At 36.9% G+C, this 22,134-nt stretch overlaps 1 long non-coding RNA gene across 1 annotated transcript in view; it reads right to left on the bottom strand.

The window, feature by feature from the left end:
* The window catches only part of LOC115064410, a 49,551-nt gene extending 47,615 nt beyond the window's left edge, over positions 1-1,936 (bottom strand). Inside the window, exon 1 of the long non-coding RNA XR_003844251.1 lies at positions 1,823-1,936. This is a non-coding gene — a long non-coding RNA (uncharacterized LOC115064410). The remainder of the gene's footprint in view (positions 1-1,822) is intronic.
* Positions 1,937-22,134: the final 20,198 nt, after the last annotated feature.

Genomic DNA, 22,134 nt, shown 5'->3' with positions numbered 1-22,134 from the left:
GTTCCTTTCTTGCTCAGTTTAAGTGTTGGGCTTATTTCCCAATTCTCCTTTGAAAATTTATTAAATGTCTTTTTATAATATTAGCCTACCATTTTAAACATACACACAACCATATATATATATATATATATATATATATATATATATATATATATATACACACACACACACAAGGTGCTTTGAGAATAAACTAATTTAAATTTAGAAAAGCAATATGTTTTGTGTAAACGAATAGAGTAAATAAGTCACTTAATCCTCTCTGAAAACCAAGATTCTTGACGCAGCAGATGCTGTTCTTGTATGAGCTAGTGTATCAATTTAATCAATTTGTAAAAAAGACAGACATGGAATAAGGACATACTTCATCACCTATGCTGTGATGAACATAGATGTAAATTATTACAGAATTTCTTTGACGGAAGAGAGAAGCAATTGAAAAGATGAAATATATATATTATTTTTCTAAATCTTAGTAATTAAAGCCTTGGAGAATCACTTTGAAAATCCAGGTACAGATGCTTCTCAACATACAATGAAGATTTGTTCTTATCGACCCATCATAAATTGAAAATATTGCAAGCCAAAAGCAGTTTAATAAACCTACTCTTCCAAACATCAGTGCAACCCAGTGCACTGTGGAGAGTCAGTTATTTCTTCCTGTGAACAAATGGCAGATTGGAAGCAACCCAGCACTGCAAATAAGTATCAGACCAAAGAGTGCTAGCCAGGGAAAAAATTCAAAATTCACAAGCCAAAGCATGGCTTCTGCTGAATGGCTATGGCTTTCATGGAATCATAAAGTCAAAACCACTCATTCAAAATGCCATGAATTAGGAACTGCCTATATATATTTTGGGGATATTTGGAAGCTGTGCCTTCTTCAAGACCTGGTCAACTCAACGCCCTAAGACAAAGGAACAGCATTTAGTTCTAGCTCTATGTAACTTTACCAATTAAAAAATATATATAAATCCAGAAAAAAATATGATTAAGAAAAGCTATTTATACAGCTATTTGTATATAACTGGAAAGTATTAAAATAATAAAACATAAGAGAAAAAAATCTCATAAGAAAATTACATGGGGTCATATAATTAACACAATAATTAAAGTAGAATTTTAATATTTTATTAGTGGGACTGAGAAGATTGCCCAGTGTGTAGAACACTTGATATGCAGATGTGAGGAACAGAGTTTGCCTCCCCAGCACACACATCAATGTTGGGCAGGAATACGGGGCCTCCTTACTATCCCAGAATTCCACAGGTAGAGACAAGCTAGCTAACGAAGTCAGCCAAATCAGAAAGTTCTGGGTTCAAGTCTGTCTCAATACATACATAAATACATACATAAATACATACATAAACCATGATCAAGGAAGACATCTGACATAAATCTCTGGCCTCTACAAATGTACATTCATTCATATACATTAGCATCATACACATATGTGAACACACACACCTGCATACAAAAATATTTTATTAGCATGTAAAATACCAAGTTATTGTATAAGAGACAAACTATGATTAAGAAACATGTAATATGTTTGTAAGCACTTAAGTTTTCATAAGATTGCATATAGATAACACGAGCAAAATATTAGTAAAACTTTAAAAGGGGGGTAATTTTCAAAGTGTTTTTTTCAGTGCTTTCTTATCTTTTACAAAAGTATATGAGCTGCTAAACTCAAGATCATTGCCACATTTAGTTGATAGTTTTTACTTCATTCACAAACTCAAAGCAGGGTTAAGACTTGATACCCCTTCCTGATAAAAGCGCCACCCGTGTATATATAACATCAAAGTAAATAAGCACTTACAAGTTTCCAAACAAACAACCGAGGTGTTCTTAATCCTGGGACATTTGTAGGAGAGGAAAGTAAAAGAATCAAATCTTGAGCTGTTCCATCGTGTTTTCCTCGTGAAGTTTTGGATTTAGAGGAGCTAAGTGTTGAAAACCCTTCGCTATGGTTGAGAAAACAAAGCAAGACATCGGGCAGAGAAACCAGTCAATGATTTCTACAATAGGGCAACAACTGATCGCTTCCAAGGGACGGTTCCAAACTGCAATCTAAGCATGTACAGGGTAGCCACTAACTGGACGCCACACAAACAAGATGGAAGGATGGATGGGTTTCATAGAGAATCTCTTAGAAGCTTCTAATCCTGTCTTCAAGGATTGAAAAGAGGCACTTAACCAAACAACAGGGACTAGAGATCCTAGAACAGGCGCCCCTCCTCCTAGGCTGCAGCCTTACTCCCCCTGGCATGGAGAAATGCCAGCAGATTAACATTTAAATCACTCTCTGAGTCATTTCTACACCATGGAGGCGATTTCTAGTTAGAGCTGTGAACTTCCCCTGGGGGATAGAAAACATCAGTCTGTTAGCATCAGAATCAGCTCACAGAGAGACAGCTGCAGCCTCCTGGAATATGAATTAGACAGGGAATCAGGAGGATTCAGCACTAATTCCTGGTCTGCTAGAAACAACTTTGACCTTAGGCAATCCAAAAGCCCACAGATTCCTCATCTACAGTAATTTAATGGGTTACTCATTAAAAACCTCAGTGATTCTATATTCTTCTCTTTCAAGGAGCCCCAGATGCCGTCCTTCTGGCCTCCCAGAAGTAGTGTGTAGAAACTGTAGGACTCTCCCATAGCTTCTGCTACATCTCTGTAAACACGTGTACCGATACCTCCTACAGGGTTCACTCAACTGGGCTTCATTTCTCTGTACCAAGCACATGTTTTCCTACACGTTTTAAAACCAGCAATACTCTTATCACCTTTTACCCCTCAATATAACCCTTCCCCCTCTTTTTTATACTTCCTCTAACCATTGCCTCCTTCCCTCAAACAAGAAATGTACATTCTAGACAAAAATCAAGAATTGACAACAGATACACTATTTGGCGAAGGATTGAGAGTTTTGGCCTTGTTGGAGGAGGTCTGTCACTGGAGATCGTGAGCTTCGAAGCATCATAAGTCAAGGTCATGTCCCTTCTGTTTCTCTGCCTCCTACTTGGGGATAGGATGCAAATTCCCACCTACTAACCTAGTGCCATGCCTGCCTGCCTGCCACCATGCTACCTGCCATAATGATCATGAACTTATCCTATGAAACTCTAAAAAGGACCCAATTCAATGCTTTATCTTATAAACTGCCTTGGTCATGGTATCGCTTCACAGAAGCTGGAAAGTAAGTAAGACATGACCCTGTACAGTGTCATTCCACACTCTGTGATCATCTTCCCCCAAATCTAGGACCCTAGTCTCACTATGAGAAAACCTCACATTAAGGGACATTCTGGGAAATATATCAATATATCACCAAAAACAAAGATCAAGGGGCTGAAGAGATGCCCAGTGGTTAGGAGCACTTGCTGCGCTTGCAGAGGACCACGATTTGGTTCTCAGCACTACTAATTCCAGCTCCAGGGGATCTGATGCTGTCTTCTACCCTCCATGGTTACCATGCATTGGATGATACACATACATACATACATACATACATACATACATACATACATACATACATGCAGGCAAAAGACTCATACACAAAATAAAACAAATCTTTTTGTAAAGGTCAGGAGGTCAAGATGGAGTGAGAAACTATCAAATCCAAGAGGAGATAAAAGACATAAATTTGTTAAATGTAATGGTGTAAGTCCATCATTCAAAACAATGGGGTAAGCCAAGGTTAGCAATATGACCATATTGTTTCTAAGGTATCATAAACTACAGAAATGCAAGACGTAAAATTTTGAAGAAAGAGGAGCAATTTTTCTGCTACTCCACCACTGTTCAGTAGTTGAAAAGTAGTCTTTCAAACATTAGGTTCAAATGCAAGGGGCTGAATTGGGGGGGGGGGTAAAGAAATTTCAGAAGAAAGGAAGAGCAATGGAGAGAGAATTGTGGAAAGCAATCTTCAGGCCATGTGTAGGAGAAAAGGATTTACTCCAGGATGAAGGAGAAGCCAAGGAAGTACAGTCACTTGGAAGCAGAAAGCATTACTTATAGGGTTTTGCAAATTGATTTTTTTTATTTTTTCATTTTATTTTTATTCATGGTGTCTTGCAAGGAGCAACTCAGATGTCTGGAGAACTCTATTTCCTGTTTCAAAGCTGAAGACAAACCTCTGAAGCAAAAACTTCTTCCCTTTGCCATGCTTATAATGTGCATTGTCCTTGAAAGGCTCTGAGAAAACCAGAAAGATCTAGGGGGAAAAATTATATATATATATATATATATATATATATATATATATATATATAAAATCACTGTAACAAGGAGAATGACAGTGACTGACTAGCTTGAACAATACAAGATTAAGATTGTGCCTGAAAACAAAGTAACAGGAAAAGCCTTGTGGGAATCTCTCTACAATTGCCTGCTGTCTCAGGAAAAAACCTGGGTGGAAATGTCACCTTTTCACTCACAGTATTGGCTTCAGGCTCTCTCGAAGTCATACTGGCTGAACTTCTTGACAACCCACTTGTCCTCTTATTGTCCCATAATTCTCCTTGATAACCCTCCAGAGGCTAGATGTCTTGTCCTTACAGGGCCTGAATGTGAACATCTGGCATGGAAGCAGTCCTCACAGAAGTAGGTCAGCTAGGTCTAAAGAAGGGCGGTGCAAATGGCTGGCTCATTTTGCCTCTCATATATCCGCTAGGAGTGACATGCTAAGCTCCTATATATGAAAGAGACAAACCCGAAACCTATGTTTCCTCACTAATATTCCACCAACGAGCAACCCCAACTATAGCAGCCAATCCTGATCCTCACCTCTCAGATCCTGACCATATCCCATCAACAAACCACACAAATTTAACCACAGAAACACTGCCTCAATCTCCTCACATCCCTTCCTTGCCACCACTGACTTCCACTGCACCTGCACTGGAATAATAACTTTTTGTCCTTGCGGTTCTCCAGTTTCTCCTAAGACTACACACTGAATTCTTTTTGTTTCTTTTTATTATTCTTGTTGTTATTTCCTTTGCTTCTCACTGGTAATCTGGGAACAGAGAACTATAGTCTTTCATAATTTCTAGAAAATCTCAATCATTTCTTCAACCAAATTCCAACCAAATGTTCAAGGTGCACTGTATTACATTTCTGCTATGGTCTCCTAGGGATTCTATCTATGTTTGATCTATTCATCTTTGTCTATTCATGTTGTGTCTTTCACTTTATTCTTCATAGCTCCTGGAATCTTGGATCATCCAGTTCTTTGTAGCATTATATGAAGTGTCTTTAGCCTTAGCTTTTACTCAGCTGTGACTACTGTTCACTGATTCTAATGTCATCTATGTCCTTCTTTATCTTATGTTTCAGTTAATTTTTTGCAAATTAATAAAATCAATGCTGATAATATTTTTTCTTCTCCTGTTTCTGTAAGAATTAATTAAATATACTCTGCTTTTGTAGGGTTTATACCTTTAGGATGATAAACCCAGAGTAAAGTATTATGAGACTTTAAAGGTAAAATTATACTTTACTTCCTCAGGGAAGTTTGCATATCCATTTATTGGGACCTTGGAAGTGTGGTTAATGCTAAATATTAGGATTAGCATTTCAGGGTTGCCCATATATTATAAATTCTACACAAGCATAGGCTACCATAAGCAATTCTCAGTGGAGATTTTATATTTTCTCCTTCTTTCAAAGCTAAAGTCAAGACAGATAAGGCCACTCAGACAAAATGTAAGTTGCTTAGCCAATGATATTAATATCCCTTGGGGTGCCCATTTTTTGTGTACAACTTACAGATGTAATATCCTTCCATGCTTGATTGGCCCCATTAAACTATAGAGCACTGTCCTCCAAAGATAGTAGAAAGCACAGAGAGAGAGAGACATCAAGGCAAAAATAATCCTTCTCTAGAATTCAATTCACCCTGTAGATTTATGTGTATGCTCGACTTTAGAAGAATTCCACTATTTTTCTTCAAACTTATCCAAAATTAAAGATATTGAGTAGTCGGGTGTGTGTGTGTGTGTGTGTGTGTGTGTGTGTGTGTGTGTGTGTGTGTGTGTGTGTAATCTCAGGAAATGATGTACATGCAATGCTTTCTGTCAATCTTCTCTAATCTGACACAGAATTTATAATAGTCTACTTATTAATGGGACTCTGATCCTGTACTCAATTCATCCATCACCCAACAGTCAGGTTGCTTTAAACAAAACTTTTAACAAAGAAACTAACACCCACAAGACTAGTTTTGGGAATCCCATTGTCATGATCATCCTTTGCTTCCAAATACTCCTTTTAAAATGCACTCTAACTGATTACACTACACACTGCAGTGTGTAGTTGACTTGGCTATCAGCCTTCCCTCTTCAGTAACTCAACTAGATTTTTTCTTCTTCATAATAAGTGGAAACTATAAATTGTCTCACATTTCTACTCCAGCACTAATCCTTGGGCATCTTGAAGTAGATCTTTCTCTTTATCTAAAGATGTTCCAAGTTCCGTTGTCTTTACAGTTTAATAAGCTCTGTCTTCCATCTTTCCTTTTGTTTTATTCTCCCTTCTTGCTCCATGTGACCTACTGGGGCACCACCCACCTCTGTCATAGTCCAATATATTACTGATACATTGAATGAAGTCAGTTAAGGAATATAAGCATTGAAATGATATCTACAACCTCCCTATATTTAATTCAAATTGTTAAAAACAATTTTAATATCAACATGTACATGTAACCTACATATGACTTCTTAATATAGTTTTCTGATGCCAAATTTGGAATACTTAAATAAAATTTAGCTTTATCCCCTGCTCTTTCAATGTCTAAGGATGTACAAACTGAGTAATTCATTAAGTAAGTGTCTTACATAATAGATATTCTAAGGTTTTAAGTCCACTGGTTTTGAAGGTTGGAGTACAGAATTTACACCATTCTTTACAAGCATAGCTTTAAAAATATCTTAAACCTATTAATAGTTAACAATAGTAGAGATCATTATTCTAACCGTACCCTAGGTGTTTGTCTCCATCTTCCAGACATCTCCTTAAACCTGAGTCTCAGCTGACACCCAATTATTATCACTCTTGCTCCCCCTGCGGAAAGCTTATTCATTCCAAAGAGGATTCCATGGGATCCTCTTTTTTTCCCTAATGGATAAGCTGCTTACTCATCTCACAGTATATTCAGATTATTGAAGGGACTAATCAGAAGACTCTCACATTTAGTTGACAATAAATAAAGATAAAAAACATCAAAATAAAAGTGATTTTCTTATCCCAATTTTTATATTTGGAACTTACAGCTTTCCTTTAAACCTGATACTAAACTAAATATTAACAATTTCTTAGAGTTCTGACCTGCATGCATAACACACACGTATAAACACTGCAAACAAGCAGTAAAAAAAAATCATATTCAAAACACATTTAATAGAATCTGAATCTCTGTACCAACTCAGCAAAGAGTTGGGCTAAACAGAGTTTAAAGTTTACACTTTTCTACCTCCTTAGAGACAGGAAGGAGAAACCAAATGAAAGGGTTGCTAAGGTCCCTGCTTCTCACTCCTAACTCTATTCCTTAATTCTGCACCAGCCTGCATGACACCTTAAGTGAAACTGACAGGAGAAGTCAGGAGAGACAACTTCTAAACCTGCAAGAATGCTTCAGTCGTTCCCATTAGACTCTGGAGACAAACAACCTACATCATCAGCAGAAGATGGCATCAGAGTAAAAGAGGCTCTCAACAAAAGACGCAGAGGGAGGAGGAACTCAATCTGATATGTCTCCGAATAGCTGAAGGGGTGGACATAGAAAAGACGCTGGGAAAAAGATTCTCTGAGACATCACTGGCCTCTTAGGGGAGGGGAGAGCTGCTAATTGAGCTACAGAGTTGTGCACTCCCAGCAGGCTAATTCATTTGGTAAGGGATGTGGCCTGCTCCCCAGATTCAGAGGAAATTAAGAGCTTCACACAGCTTTCATGATTACGTTGTAAATATATTTGGTCATTCTATTCTGCCTGCAAAAGGCATCTATTGCTCTTCCCCCCACGTGGGATTTGTAAAGACTCAAAAGAATTATAACACAGGGAAATATTCCAGAGAAGCTTCATGACCTTTCAGAGTCCTTAAGTTTAATTTTGTACATGGTCCCAAAGTCTACAGTTCTTAGTTAGGCAATTATTCAGGTTTAATAATTTACCAGTAACTGGCGTTAGCATTTTAATTGCAGAGATAATTTTCCTGAAAGCTCACAATCTGTGCTCATGGGCAAAAGTGGAAGAGATGGCCATACTTTCTCAGGAACTAGATGAATAGTTCACCCTAACCAACCCTGCTACCTGCTAAGTTGATGGTGACTCTGACCTTAAGGCACTGGTACTTCAACTTGAAATTGACTGTTGCTTCACACTTGAATGACCTAGGAACTAAATAGCAAAAATAATAGCCTCCCTCCCTTGCACTGGATTCCATTTTCGAGCTTTTATTGCCTGCTATCATTGTGAACACTCCGGTCACAGTAGAAAGCTCCTCCTCATCAACTTCATACATCCAACTATGATTTCATCACTAACAAATACTACACCTCTGTACACTGTGTGTTCACTGGTCACCTGACCGTGATCTCTGCAATGCCACATCTGTACATGGATAGATGAGACCTACATAAAATGCTTGTTTGTTTGTTTGTTTGTTTTTTATTTATTGACCAGACAAACTAAAAAACCTAGATACCATCTCCCCTGCACAGTCAAGTATCCAGAGAGTTGTTCTAAGGACAATTATTTCTCCTTCATCTCGGCTTCCAGGAGTCTAGATGTAGTTGACCTGAAACTTTTAATGATTTATATTTTTGTCATACTCTGTTGGGGGGAAGTGAACACTTGTGCAAGTTAGAGTGTCATGCTCAGGTCAACAGTCACAGAAATGTGTCTCTTTCAATCGCTCTCCATCATGTATATATGTATATATGTATGTATGTATGTATGTATAAAATTTCATCTGTGTGCAATTGTATGGGATGTTCACATGCATTAAGTGAGCTTAAAGGCCTGAAACTGATGTTCTGCAGCCTCTCCATTGACTGCAAAGTTCATTGATACTTCAAGTCTCCTAAGCTGCTTGTTCTGGGAATCCCCAGATTTATACTTGAAGTACTGGAGTTACTGATGGTTCAGCACACCCACCTGACATTGAGATGTGAGTACGGGGGGGTTTGAACACCAAGCTTCCCACTTGGGTAGCATGTGATTTACCCACTGAGTCATCTTTCCAGAGTTCTCTAACTTATATTTGAAGAGAGTCCTTCACTGCCCCAGGAACTCATCAGGAAGGTGACAACCTCCTGAATCTTCCTCCACAAGGAGAAAGTTACCGAAATGAGCCATCTTGCCTGGCTGGGGGCTCTCAACACAAGTCCTCATGCTTATGCAATTAATACTTTATGGACTGGGCTGTCAGCTAAGCCCCAATCTCCTCATTTTCCTCAAGATTTCTTTAAATCCAAGGCAGTGCCCCATACAAGGCAGGTACAAGGCATGTGAATGCTCATCAAACACATTTGTGAAAGTCTTCTATTTGAGAAATTCTGCTAACAGCTCTCAGCACTCACAGCTAAAAGAGGTGCTGTAACATTTATGGCTCTTTTTAATGCTGGCAATTAATAGACACTACCTGCCCTGTTTCAAATGGCAGTTTTAATGATTCAATTAGCAACTGAAAAAAAAGTCTCCCTAATTTACTCTTTTTTGCTTTTACCATTTTAAACTTTGCCTTTCACTTTAAGCAAATCCTCTCTGGGTAAGTATATCAAACTCTGAACACTGATCCAATTATCTAGGAGCTCAATGGTGTTCATGCGGGTCGTGAGCGTGATTGCACAAGGGAGCCAAATACTAACCAGTGTCTGGAGACCCAGTAAACTTTTGCCTCTTCCAAGAAATTATTAGTGGGTAATTAAGTTTCATTCATAAGGAATGGGCTTCTCAACATTTATTTTCACAAGCCAAGGACAGAATCAGACATTTTTATTTTCAAAGATGTTGGAAATGGAAGAATTGGTGCTAGCAGTGTTCTTTCATCCAAAGTTCTTTCTCACCTTAAAAAAAAAAAAATAAGGACACCCAAGACCCCTTTCCTACTTAATTAACTCACATTTTACTCTTATCTGATTGTTTCATTTAGGAGTAGTAAAAGTATTTTGAAAACCTACGGCTGAATGAGGCAAAACTTTTATGCGTCAAGGAATTTCCAATCATGTTACTAACCTCCAACAGGGTGAACCCATGGTACACACAGGTTACACAATCATCCAAGTAAAAGAAAACTTTGTTTTGATAGTATGTCGAGAATTATTCAAACATAAAGTGTTTTATGTCTTATATCAAACACAGTCAGTCATACATAAATCTGAGTAGTAGATTAAGCTGTTCTAAAATGGTGGGAACCATGCTTTAAGGAAAGTATTTAATAAAAGCACAGTAGAATTTCTCTGACTTTGAACTGGAGTAATTACAGTACTAACCACCTCATAAGCACTGACAATGACCTAGCAAACATATCTACACAGTGAATACAAATAGCATCCTAACCTTGCAGGCACACCTATGATAACAAACACAAATGCACTACTGAAGTGTAACATCTAACAATAAACTTCATCCGAATGCAAAATTCAGAACTAGCCCAAGGTAAATGATTACATCATTCTTGGGTTTGTTTTTTTTTTTCCTTTGTTACCTAGATTACTTAGGTAAAACTGTTGACTTTTACTCTGTCAATAAGCACTCTGTAGCTTTTCAGAGTGCAAGAAGAAATTAGTCGAGACAAAAATATGATCTTATGAGAAACCCAGTTAACTGAGAAAAAGAAATAATATCAACAGAATTTTGACATGTCTGATGGAACATATATTTGTTTGTTGCTTGTTTTAAGAGGAGATTAGATGGCATGTGTGCACGCGAGCGTGTGTGTGTGTGTGTGTGTGTGTGTGTGTGTGTGTGTGTGTGGAGAGAGAGAGAGAGAGAGATTTGTTTCAGTTAACATTCACATTTACCTAACATGTATTTAATTGGCTTCAATCCATCTTCTAACTCTGAAGCCTGAAAAGCATCGTCCTGGGTGCAGTTCTCTACTGCAGCTCTGTCTGTCTCAGTTCTTCCCCAGTTCTCTCACGATACAGACGTCGATGAGGACTTGCTGAACAATGGGGCAATTTTCTGGATCAATAGCAAAAAGGCAATCTCACTAAAAGTAACACCAGTCTCCATGATGGTGCAAAGCAAGCTATTACAAGCCAAATAATTCATGAACTAAGGTCCATATATAAGGAATAGTTTACACTAAATGCACTAAATGAAACTGGCAAATTGTGCAGAATTAGGGGCAAAATTCTTACAACAGTGTAGAAATATTTTCAACACTTTAAATGGCAGAATCTTGCCTGCAGGTGATAACCATTTCCTATGGAGACATTCCTTCCAACAGAAAAGATCTCCAAACAGTCCTGTTACTTGGAGGTAACCAGTAGTTTTCAGTCAGCAATATGGAACTGCTTCTATGTATTGATTGATAGAATAGGTCATTTTCTACATCCTGTGATTCTCTCTTAGGATTGTATAAAGTACAAGCAAAATCCCTCAAGTGACATTTTATAACAGAGTGTTTGGCTGTCGTGTTTGTTTGTTTGTTTGGTCCCACACACACATATACACACATTAAATGTGGATTTTTGACATGTTGTAAAGCAATGTAAAACTGTGTTCTGGAGTATTTTCATCTTGAGCTTCTGATACAACAGAGCTAAGCTTTATCTTATGACATAAAAATGCATCAAACAGCATTTATGTCTGTGTGATTATGGGATCCTGGTTGCAAGAACGTGAGAAAAAAGTGTGAGTATAGAAACAGCTGGAGCTTGAAGAATGATCACAATTGACTCTTACTCCAGTGGTTTTCTGAGTAACTGCCATGACCCTTGAATTTATACCTATTAATCAGTAAATTAAATATAATACTTAAGACAACTGAATGAGATAATACATACATATAACCAAATGGATACATTGCATAAATAGGAATACCTATTAAGATATTAATGCCCAGGTTATGGACATTAATGGAGGTGATAATAAATTAGATTATGAAAAATGCAGGTGACTATAACTCAATATGAAGGAAAGAGACAATATGTTCCCTAAAATGGAAGTTATGAAAAATTTTGTCCATGCAGCTTCTGTCTAGTTTGCAAATGACTCTGTTCCTTTTCTGGCTTACTAAATCCAATTGGGAGAACTCTAGAGGTGAAGAAATGCAGCACACACCTATAAACTTGGCTCTCAAAAGGCAGATTCAGGAAGACAGCTACAAGCTCAAAGCCTCTCTGGTTTATATAGTAAGTGCCAGGCCAATCGGGGCTACAAAGTGCGATGACACTGGAGAGGAAGAAACACAGGGCAAGGGGGATCCACTACCTCCCAGTGGCACCACTGAGTTCATGCAATGTTTAGTACACAGGCCTTTGAGAAAGGCATTCACCATTCAAACTATATATGATGCCATTCAAATAATGGTTTTAATGGCTTTCAAGTAGTATCTGCGGGTCTGTTGGCTTCCTTGTTGGTGTTTTATCATTAATACATATTGAGAAGTAGCCTGACGGATATATCGGTATTTTAGGTTAGAATTCATTTGAGAAATATGTCATGTAGAGGGAACAGAAAAATGAAGTCTACTTTGAAACCAGTTTTCTTCTTACTGCAAGTCTTAACTACCAAATATTTGAGAAGAACTGTGTTTGGTGATGAGCAAGTCACCATCTCATTAGGTAGTCCATGCAGGTTTCATAGGCTACATTGTTAAGTACAATTCACTTTTATAGAGAGAAGAAATCTTCCTTCATATAATTTCCATACTCTGTATCCCGAGATCACAAAAGGAAATGCTAAGTTTTTGCTACACGATAGTGTTCACTCCCAAAAGGTTGTTAATATATCACTCCTCTGCCGTCTTCTATCTCCTTGATGGGAAGGTTTTAGACTGTTCCACCACCCTGATCATTTTCCTGTGACTACTTTCCAGAGTGGTGAATACTCCTGTAGATTCCTTTAGCAATAGTGTAAGAGTATATAAACTATTATATTTGACTACTTTGAATATCTGAAGACAGTGGAAACGAGACAAAAATCAGGGTATTTGAAGGTATTTTCTCTGTTCACAGCCTTGCTGTCCATGTCCTAACAGTGACAAGAAACAGTGACACTTTGAGAAGATAAATTTTGTAGCAAGGTGAAATTATACCATAGAATAGGAAATGAAGTTCTATAGAAGAATAGCATTCAATATCCGGGATTTGACAAGGGAACAGATAAAGCTTTCTCTCCTGTTTTTCATGCTTATTCTTCCATTGGTAATGGAAGTAATTAGTGATTCTAGTCCTCTCTTCTGTCTGAGATTCATTAACTAGGCAAAAGGAAACAGGACAGTCATGCATCATGTAACAACTGGGCCAGATTCTGAGAAGTGTGTCGTTAGTAATGTTCTTGCCGTGTGAACATCATTAGAACACACTTGTACAAATGTACATGCCTTTGGGAATATGGACTTTTATTTTAATCTATGCAGGGTGTCTGTGTATTTTTGTATGATTGTGGTATGTATGCTCATGTTTATCGCTTTCCTTCACATGAATGCCAAAATGCCTGTATGGAAATCAGAGGACCAGTCTGGGTGTTGACCCTCACTGTCCACATTATTTGAGATAGAATCTCCTTGTAGTTCACTGTTACACACATCAGGATAACCGGCCCAGAGGCTTCCATGGAGTCTCCCATCTCACCAGAGAAGCACTGAGAGTAAAGACATGTGACTGAATTTTCATGAGTTTTGAGGATTTGATTCCAGATTCTCATATGACAAACACATTAACCACTGAGTCATCACCGCAGCCCAAGGTGAGCTTTAAGTGCAATCAAAAAATGCAGCCAGGAAAGAATTAAATATGACTATTGTCAGCAAAACATAGCATACTCTTTCATAGTAATCTCTTGCAGTAATAAGTAGGAATACACAACAATAATGAAAGAAAGCATTGCATGCTAAATCCATAAACCAATAGCATAATCTTTTATTATCACTATCAAGTTTTATGTACTGTATATGATTGTATTGCTATACCTTTATACCACTGGCAGCCTGATAGGTATGTTCACATAGACGCAAACAAAAATGTAAGGAATGCAATGTGCATGACATTAGTGTGCTTATAACATCATCAAATAGCAGGAAATTTTCAAATGTGTTATCATCTCGAGGGGGTCATCATCATTGAGACTTTGCTAGATGGTATATGACTGTATAAAAAGTGTGATATAAAGGGAAAAAAAGAGTTGTCTCAGCCAATGAAAACTGAGCTCAAATGTTAACATACTTAGCATTGCTTTTATAAATTCCTCCTTCTGAACTACAGTTAAGTTCTCATAACTCAAAAAGTAAATATCTGGAATATTTATAAATAGTAAATAAACATACTCTGAGTATGACATGCAGCCTCACAATGAATACTGTGAAAATTAAGGAGTTGGGAGAGAGGAATAAATATGATCAAAGTAAATTTTATGAAATATCCCAAAATTAATAAAGTTCTTTTAAAGTGAAAAAATCTGATTTCAAACATTTATACATTTTTGTTTTAACAACACTAATGTTAATGGTGTCTTTCTGAAGCATCAGTATGTGAAAATAGGAATTTCCATGCAAATTTCCAATTAGTCAAGACTTATACTTTTAATAGAAAATCATTTTTGTTTTAACCATGTGAATTGCAACCTACTACAAAACGTTTCTCTACTGTTAGAAATTACTGGCATGTTTAATGTTATTTTTATTGTCAGCATGGTATTCATACCACTGCAGTAACATTGTGGTTTGGAGGATAATTTAAAGTAGATAGCTCTTCATTAACAGGTTTTTTAAAAGATTGCTTTCTTCTATAGACAAGTGTTCTAGCTAGTACAGCCCTAGGGGAAATACATTGCCTACAGGAATTAGACAACTTACTCACCTCAAGAGTATTTTAGGAAGCATGATATTTGAAGAGTGTCCTAGCTTTGATCAGCAGCAGGACAGAACTCTGTGATTCCTTTTTCTAATGCAGTGTTCTCTTCAACAGACAGGATTTGCTCAGAAACCCTGAGCATAGAAAACTGCCCTGCAATATAATGGCAACATGTGGAAGACTCTCTCACAGTAGCTGGCAGTTTGTGGGCAGTAATGAAAGCTAGAACAGACTATGATCACATTGGCTAACAATCTCATGTCACAGGAAGTACTTGGGGCAAAGAACCCAAAGACATGCACATATCTAATTTCGAATGTGTGCAGCCTTTCTATTCTATCCCCTGGGCACAATGAGAAAAGTAGAGGTAGAATTGGCTTATTTAACTTGACTAGATCTAAGGAAATTATTGCAAATCCCATGTTCAAGATCCACTAACATCTAAGCTGGAGGAATCCTGTGGCTGGATCTGCAAAGTTCTTGTGTTTTTCCACATATTGCTCAAAATTTTCTCTGATCTTTTTTGCTGCTATCAGAGATATGTCTTAAAAGATGTTCTGCTTCTTGTCTTGGAAAAATTTGAGAAGCAGCAACAGATTAGAATTACTATAATTCACAATAATGTGTTATACATTATATGAAGAACTTTAAACTCCTTTATTTAGAGATTCCCAGCACAAAGAGTAATAAGAATTTAAGATGTGAAAAGGCTACTTATTAATCTGGCTTAACCATCATCTATTGCATGCACGTATGGAGTTGTATCCGTGTATTCTTAAGACAAATTTAGAAGTTTAATCTCTTCTAGAATGAGTTTGTTAACCACTAACGGAGCCTGAGAAATTCTTTCCTACAATATAGCCCAGGATTTCAAAACCTATAAATGGTTGGTCTTCAATCATTTGAAGCACTTGTACTAAACAACAATTCATAGTTGGAGGAAAAAGGAGTAGATAGGTACTAAACCAAGTCATGCCAGTTTGTCATGGCTTCTGAAATAGATTTTGGCTCACTACATGAGTATCATTAAAAAGTAAGAATCATTAAATGGACGTTGATATTGAAAGCTCTCATTGTGCCATTTAAAGCTGATTTTAATAGATTTGTTCATACCAACACAAACACATACATGGGGGGGATACAATGAAGTTTTAAAACTACAATGCGATATGTTTATGTAACTATCCAGGGCTATGACAAACTTTCCACTCTGAAAGTGAGAAAGAGTCTACTAAGAGAATGACAGCTCTCTCAGCATTCCTAGGCTCTTTAAGCAGCAGAAAGTTGATTTTGAGACCAATAAGCAATCATCCGCAGCTTGATAGTCTCTCCAAGGCCCTATCTCCTGTAATATGGATGTTTATGATATTTGTTATATAATTGCATAACTATGGTAAGATTAATTATAAATGGATGTAATTTTAAAGTACATTTGAGCTGAATTATATGAGCTTCTAGGCTGAAATATTTAAACGTTACATGATTGAATTAAAACATCTGGTGGGCTTCTCTGGCTTAGGAGATTTGAAAAGCTAGCGTGCAAGTTTTATGTGCATTTGAAAATGGTAATTGTTTTAGGAAACATTTGGTTTTAAATTATTGACCCTGTGATGAAGTCATCATCAATAAAACTGAGATCATCCATAACAAATTAACTAAGCATTTATTGTGTGAAAAGCTATTTTTCTAAGCATGGGTAAATAGAAAAGGACACAGGCAATCTGAATCAAAGAATTTATAAAACTTTAGTAATGCCAATATAAATAGATATCAGTGCTTAATAGTTATCCTTGCTACTACATCATCTAGAAGACATTTGAATTTTTATTTATAAAGTTAGAAGACATGTTGGAGTGAGTCTAGGAAGGTGAGTAACTCCCAATTCTTTGCTTAAAATCTGGTTTACAGAAAGAACAGAGGAGAATCCATTAAACAAATCATGGAATTAAATTTGTGTGTCTGTATGTGAGTGTGTGTGTGTGAGTGTGCACGAGAAAAAGACTGTAGAACCTACATATACTGATTCTTAGGTCTGTGTTCAAATGTAACCTTTCACTTTGAACTTATAAAGTTATAACACAAATGGTTTGTGTTTTGCTTCTACTAATTAATACTTTTTATTTAGACATAGTTATCGATGAATATACATTAATAAATAATACATAAAGAACATACATACTCTTTAAGTGAGCACTAATTGTAGCATCTTTCAAAACCATAGAGAAGTATACAAAAATTATCTATTGTCATTGAAAGTTAAATTACAAAGCGTTTATATCACATGACATCTCCTATATAACAAGTTTTCTTCACACAGTCTCACTATGCTACCCAAGCTGGATTTGAACTCACATACCTCCAACCTCAGCCAAATAAGAGCCTCCATCCATAGGTATGTCATCAGCCCTGGTCACTCGCTACCTTTCACAGACACACTCATCTCTTGCTACCATACCTCCTGGGACACTAGAAATCAATAGTCTTTATCTTTCTTGCATCTGTAACTGTTGAGGTTCATCTTGATTATCAACTGGACTGGTCAGATAATTACTCAGAGATAACATGAACCCCTTCCTAGATGTGTTTGTAGGAAGGCATCCAGATAAGATGAACATAGAAAAAATGGCACCACCACATGTGGGCTGAGAGCCCAGGTAAAATAAGAAGAAATATCTCTGTCTCTGTCTGTCTCTGTCTCTTTCTGTCTCTCTCTGTCTCTGTCTCTCTCTGTCTCTCTGTCTCTGTCTCTCTATCTCTCTCTGTCTGCCTCTCTGTCTGTCTCTCTGTCTCTCTCTATCTTTCTCTGTCTCTGTCTCTGTCTCTCTTTCTCATCAATTGCAACTCCTCATCACAAGATGAGAAGCCTCTGTCACATGTTCCCACCCACATAATTTTCTCCCTCATTACTAGATTCTGTAGACTGGCATCTCTGAAATGTGAGCCAAAACAATTCCACCCTTGATTTTTTTTCCCTATTCCATATTTAACCTGGGGAAGGAAAGAGGGCTAATATAATAATTTTGTCATTTTAGAAATATGAATTGAATTCAACCACACAGCATTTACCATTTTAGAATTGCCTTTTGTTATTTGGCTTAAAGCTGTAGTGACTCATAGAGGCATTATCGATAGCTTTGTTGTTGTTGTTAAACAATATAATATTGTGTGGAAAGATGATAGTTTGTTTAACGCTCAGTCATTTTAGAATATCCAAACTTTCCAGTTTGAAGCTAATATAAATATTGCTATTTTACAGATTTACCCACAGTTTTCTTTTTTGATTTTATTTGTGTGTGTATGCATGCCCTTCTATATAGGTGTCTGTAAAGAGCAGAAGATGTTGGAGACTGCCTGACAGGGCAGTTGTGAGATTTGATGCGAGTTTTTTGAAGGAAACCTTAGTTCCTTGCAAGAGCACCAAGCATTCTTAACTGCTAAGCTGTCTCCTCAGCCCTGATGTACAGGTTTTTATGTAAATGAAAGCATTAGTTCCTCTGGACTGAATGTTGAGTAACAATTACTGGGTTCTGTAGTTCATTGAATGCTTACTCTCTTAAGAAGCCACATTTTGAGAGTGTGGCTAAGTAATATAGCATTTGTCTAACATGTCAGGTACTGGGTTTAACCCCCAGCACCACAAGAAGGAAAGAGTCACTAAATTTTTCCTACCTGCCACATATAAGTGACCTATTTCTCACGACTGTCAGATGGTTAGATGTCCAGTGTTAGCCCACTGTGGTCTAAACATGCATTGCCTAATGTCTTATGATAGTGAACATCTTTTCATGCGCTTACTTTTTTCCCACATCTTTGAAGAGATACCATGACCAAGGCAAGCATTTAATTTGGGGGCTTGCTTACCATTTCAGAGGGTGAGTCCATGATTACCATAGCAGGAAGCATGGCATGGTGCTGGAGCAGTAATTATGAGCTTACATCCAGATGTCCAGATCTAGAGAGAGACACACAGAAAGAGAGAGGAGGGGTGATAGGTGAGGTTTTGAATCTCCATAGCCTACTCCAAGTGATAGACCTCCATAGGCCACACCTCCTAATCCTTCCCAAAACAGTTCTATGAACTGTGAGTCAAGCATTCAAAAATGAATTAGCCTATTAGGACCATTGTCATTCAAAGCACCACCCCATATATATTATCTCTACTGACATATCTGTTCATGTCTCAGTCTAAGTCCTAAATTGATAGGTTTTTCTTTGACTATTTTTATAGGGCATAAGCATTCTTTATTCTGAACATCAATACACAACGAGATGGAAAGCTGTCAGATACATTCACTCAGGCTTTACTTAAGAGGTATACTTCGTTCATCCCTTTGACACAGTTTTTTGTACAGCAAACACTGTTAATTTTTTTAAATTGAATGTCCTATTCTCCTCTTTATGAGCCATGCATCTCCTGAGAATTCTAAGAAATCTTTGTCAAGCCCTGGTCCTTTCACAAACATTCTCTACTTTATCCCCTAAGAGTTTCATACTTCTACATTTAAACTAGTGAGAAGCGTTAAGTTCATTTTGCATGTAAGATATGATGAGGATTCTGTCAAAGGATGCTGTGGTGGTGGTTCATATGCAAAGATGTTCAACTGCTCTGGCAGCTTTTGCGAACAAGGCTATTCTCCACTGAACTGGCTTACAGCCTTAGTATAATTAAATTGGATATTTTTATATGGTATATATCTGTGTTTGCTATACAATCCCATTAAAGTGACTGTCTGCTTCTCTACTAGTATAGTATGGGCTTAATTCTATAGTTATGCGATAAGGTTTGAAGTTGGATATACCAATTCTTGTTATTCTTCTCTTTCAGTGTTGATTTTACTGTTCGTAATACTTTTGGCATTTGATAACTATTTAAGGAAGTTATTTTCCAAATCTTCACAATTCTTAGGGTTTTGATAAGAGTAACACTTCATGTGTGTATCAAGTTGAGGAAACTTGGCATCTTACTGTGTTGTTCATTTGTGATTTGTATTGCTGTGATAAACACCATGACCAAACGCATTGAGGAGAACAGGGTTTGTTTCAGTTCATAGGTTATAGTTCTCTACTACAGGAAGTCAGGTTAGGAGCTAAAGGTGAGACTATGAAGGTGGGGACTGAAGCAAAGACCATGGAGAAATGATGCTTACTAGCTTTCTCTCTGTGACTTGCTCACTCTGCTGCTCTAACATAGTTCAGGACCACCTGCGCAGGAGTGGTAGCACCTACACTGCCCAGGATCCTCTCCATCAGTCATTGATTAAGAACATTCTCTCTCAGACATGCAATCTGTTGAAAGCACCTCCTCATTTAAGATTCCCTCTTCCCAAATAACTCTAATTGTGTCTTGTCAACAAAGAATAATGAACACATGTCAGTACTTCCTCTCCATTAACTGGGCTGGTCACTTGGTTGGTTTCTGTGCTGGTTAATGCATAACTTCCTGCCTTGTCTTCCCTCAGGGAGAGACTGAGATCAAGATGTGTAAGCAAAATAACCCCTTCCTTCCTAAGTTGCTTTTGGACATGGTCTGCTAAATGAGTTAGCCCATCCTCCTTCAATTCAACTTTCCTCAGTTTCTCAGGATGCATACAGAATAGTCATAAAACACCATGATCCAGGCAACTTATATAAGGAAGAGTTTAGCTGGCTTATGCCTCTGGAGAGTTAAGAGTCTGTCTTGGTGGAGGAGTGACAGACATGGCAGCTGGAATAGCAAGCAAAAAGCTCATATCTTAAACATAAAGCAGGTATCCATTGGTTGATCACACTTATCAATATTTCTGTCTCCTTGCTAATGTTCTGCTTGATTGTACTCTGAATTAGTGAAAGATATGCTGAAATCTCTATCTATAGCTCTTAGTGCATCTGTTGGACTTAAAATTCTTTCATCTTCTAGTTCACATATTCACACATTGTATAGTTTTATCCTTAGAGTTACAACACACTTAATATTTCTATGTATTCTTGGGAAATTGATCTTTTTTTATCACTATGCAATACATTTCTTTGTTTCCAGTAGTTGTTTATTATTGTTCAAAACTCTCTTTTAGTTGATGCTAATAAACTTACTATTTGGGGGGGGGATTACTAATCATATAATCTACCATGTTTTGTTATTTTGCTTTTAACATGTCAAAATACTTTTATTTGAGAATATTTTTAAACTACAAGTTCTTGAGCTGCAATTATTTTAAAATACATTCTATTAATCTCATTTCTACCAGTTTCGCTTTTAATTGGTATATTTAGACCATGTGTGTGTTAAAACTGATATTTGTTGGTTTAGTTTAATTTTTCATATTTTTGTCTCAGTTTTTCATTAATATATTTTTCTGACTACTGTGAGCTTCTTGAACATCTTAAAAGAGAATTATACAAGTGATAGATAGTGATCTTTCAGTCTATCTCAGTAATAATTTTTCTGATTTATATGTTTATATTTATAATATATATTTATACATACCATATATATACCATTTTACCAATTCCCTTTACCTCATTTTTGCTCCTATTTATTGGATTAAATAATTTCCTTATGAATTAAGAACTAATATACAAGTGCTGCAATTTTTGTTTCACTCATCAGACCAAATGTTTAAAAATATATATTACTTTGCTCAAACAAAATTTTGTTCTCTTGTTCTCTTACTTCCTTATATTATGCTTTCTTTCTGCTTATAAAACTTCCTCCTGCCATTTTGCAGTGGTCAAAAATACAAATAGTAGTTCAGTATATAAGTATGTCCTGATTCCTATTTGTTCCTGAAATAGATTGTCAGGGTATCAGATTCTGGGTTGACGGTGCTTTTCTCCTGGTATTGAAAAAAAAAAAAAATAACCTCAGTACAGCTTCCTACTGGGATCCTTTACTGCTCAGGAGAAAGCTGTTATTCCTGCTGTCTATCTATCACATAAGAGAGGATACTATATTATAACTTCGGCTTTTGTGAATTTTTCACTGTTTTTACTTTTTAAGAAAAGTTTTTGTGAGGTAGCTTCCCATGGATTTTTGTTTAGCTTTATTGTGACTGAAATGTGTTTAGTTTCTTACTACATAATTAGAGTGTGTGTGTGTGTGTGTGTGTGTGTGTGTGTGTGTGTGTG

Source organism: Mus pahari, chromosome 7 (genome assembly GCF_900095145.1).
Source record: "Mus pahari chromosome 7, PAHARI_EIJ_v1.1, whole genome shotgun sequence".
Taxonomy (NCBI): domain Eukaryota; kingdom Metazoa; phylum Chordata; class Mammalia; order Rodentia; family Muridae; genus Mus; species Mus pahari.
The sequence above is the reverse complement of the archived record's forward strand: the minus strand, read 5'-3'. Positions and strand labels throughout refer to the sequence as shown.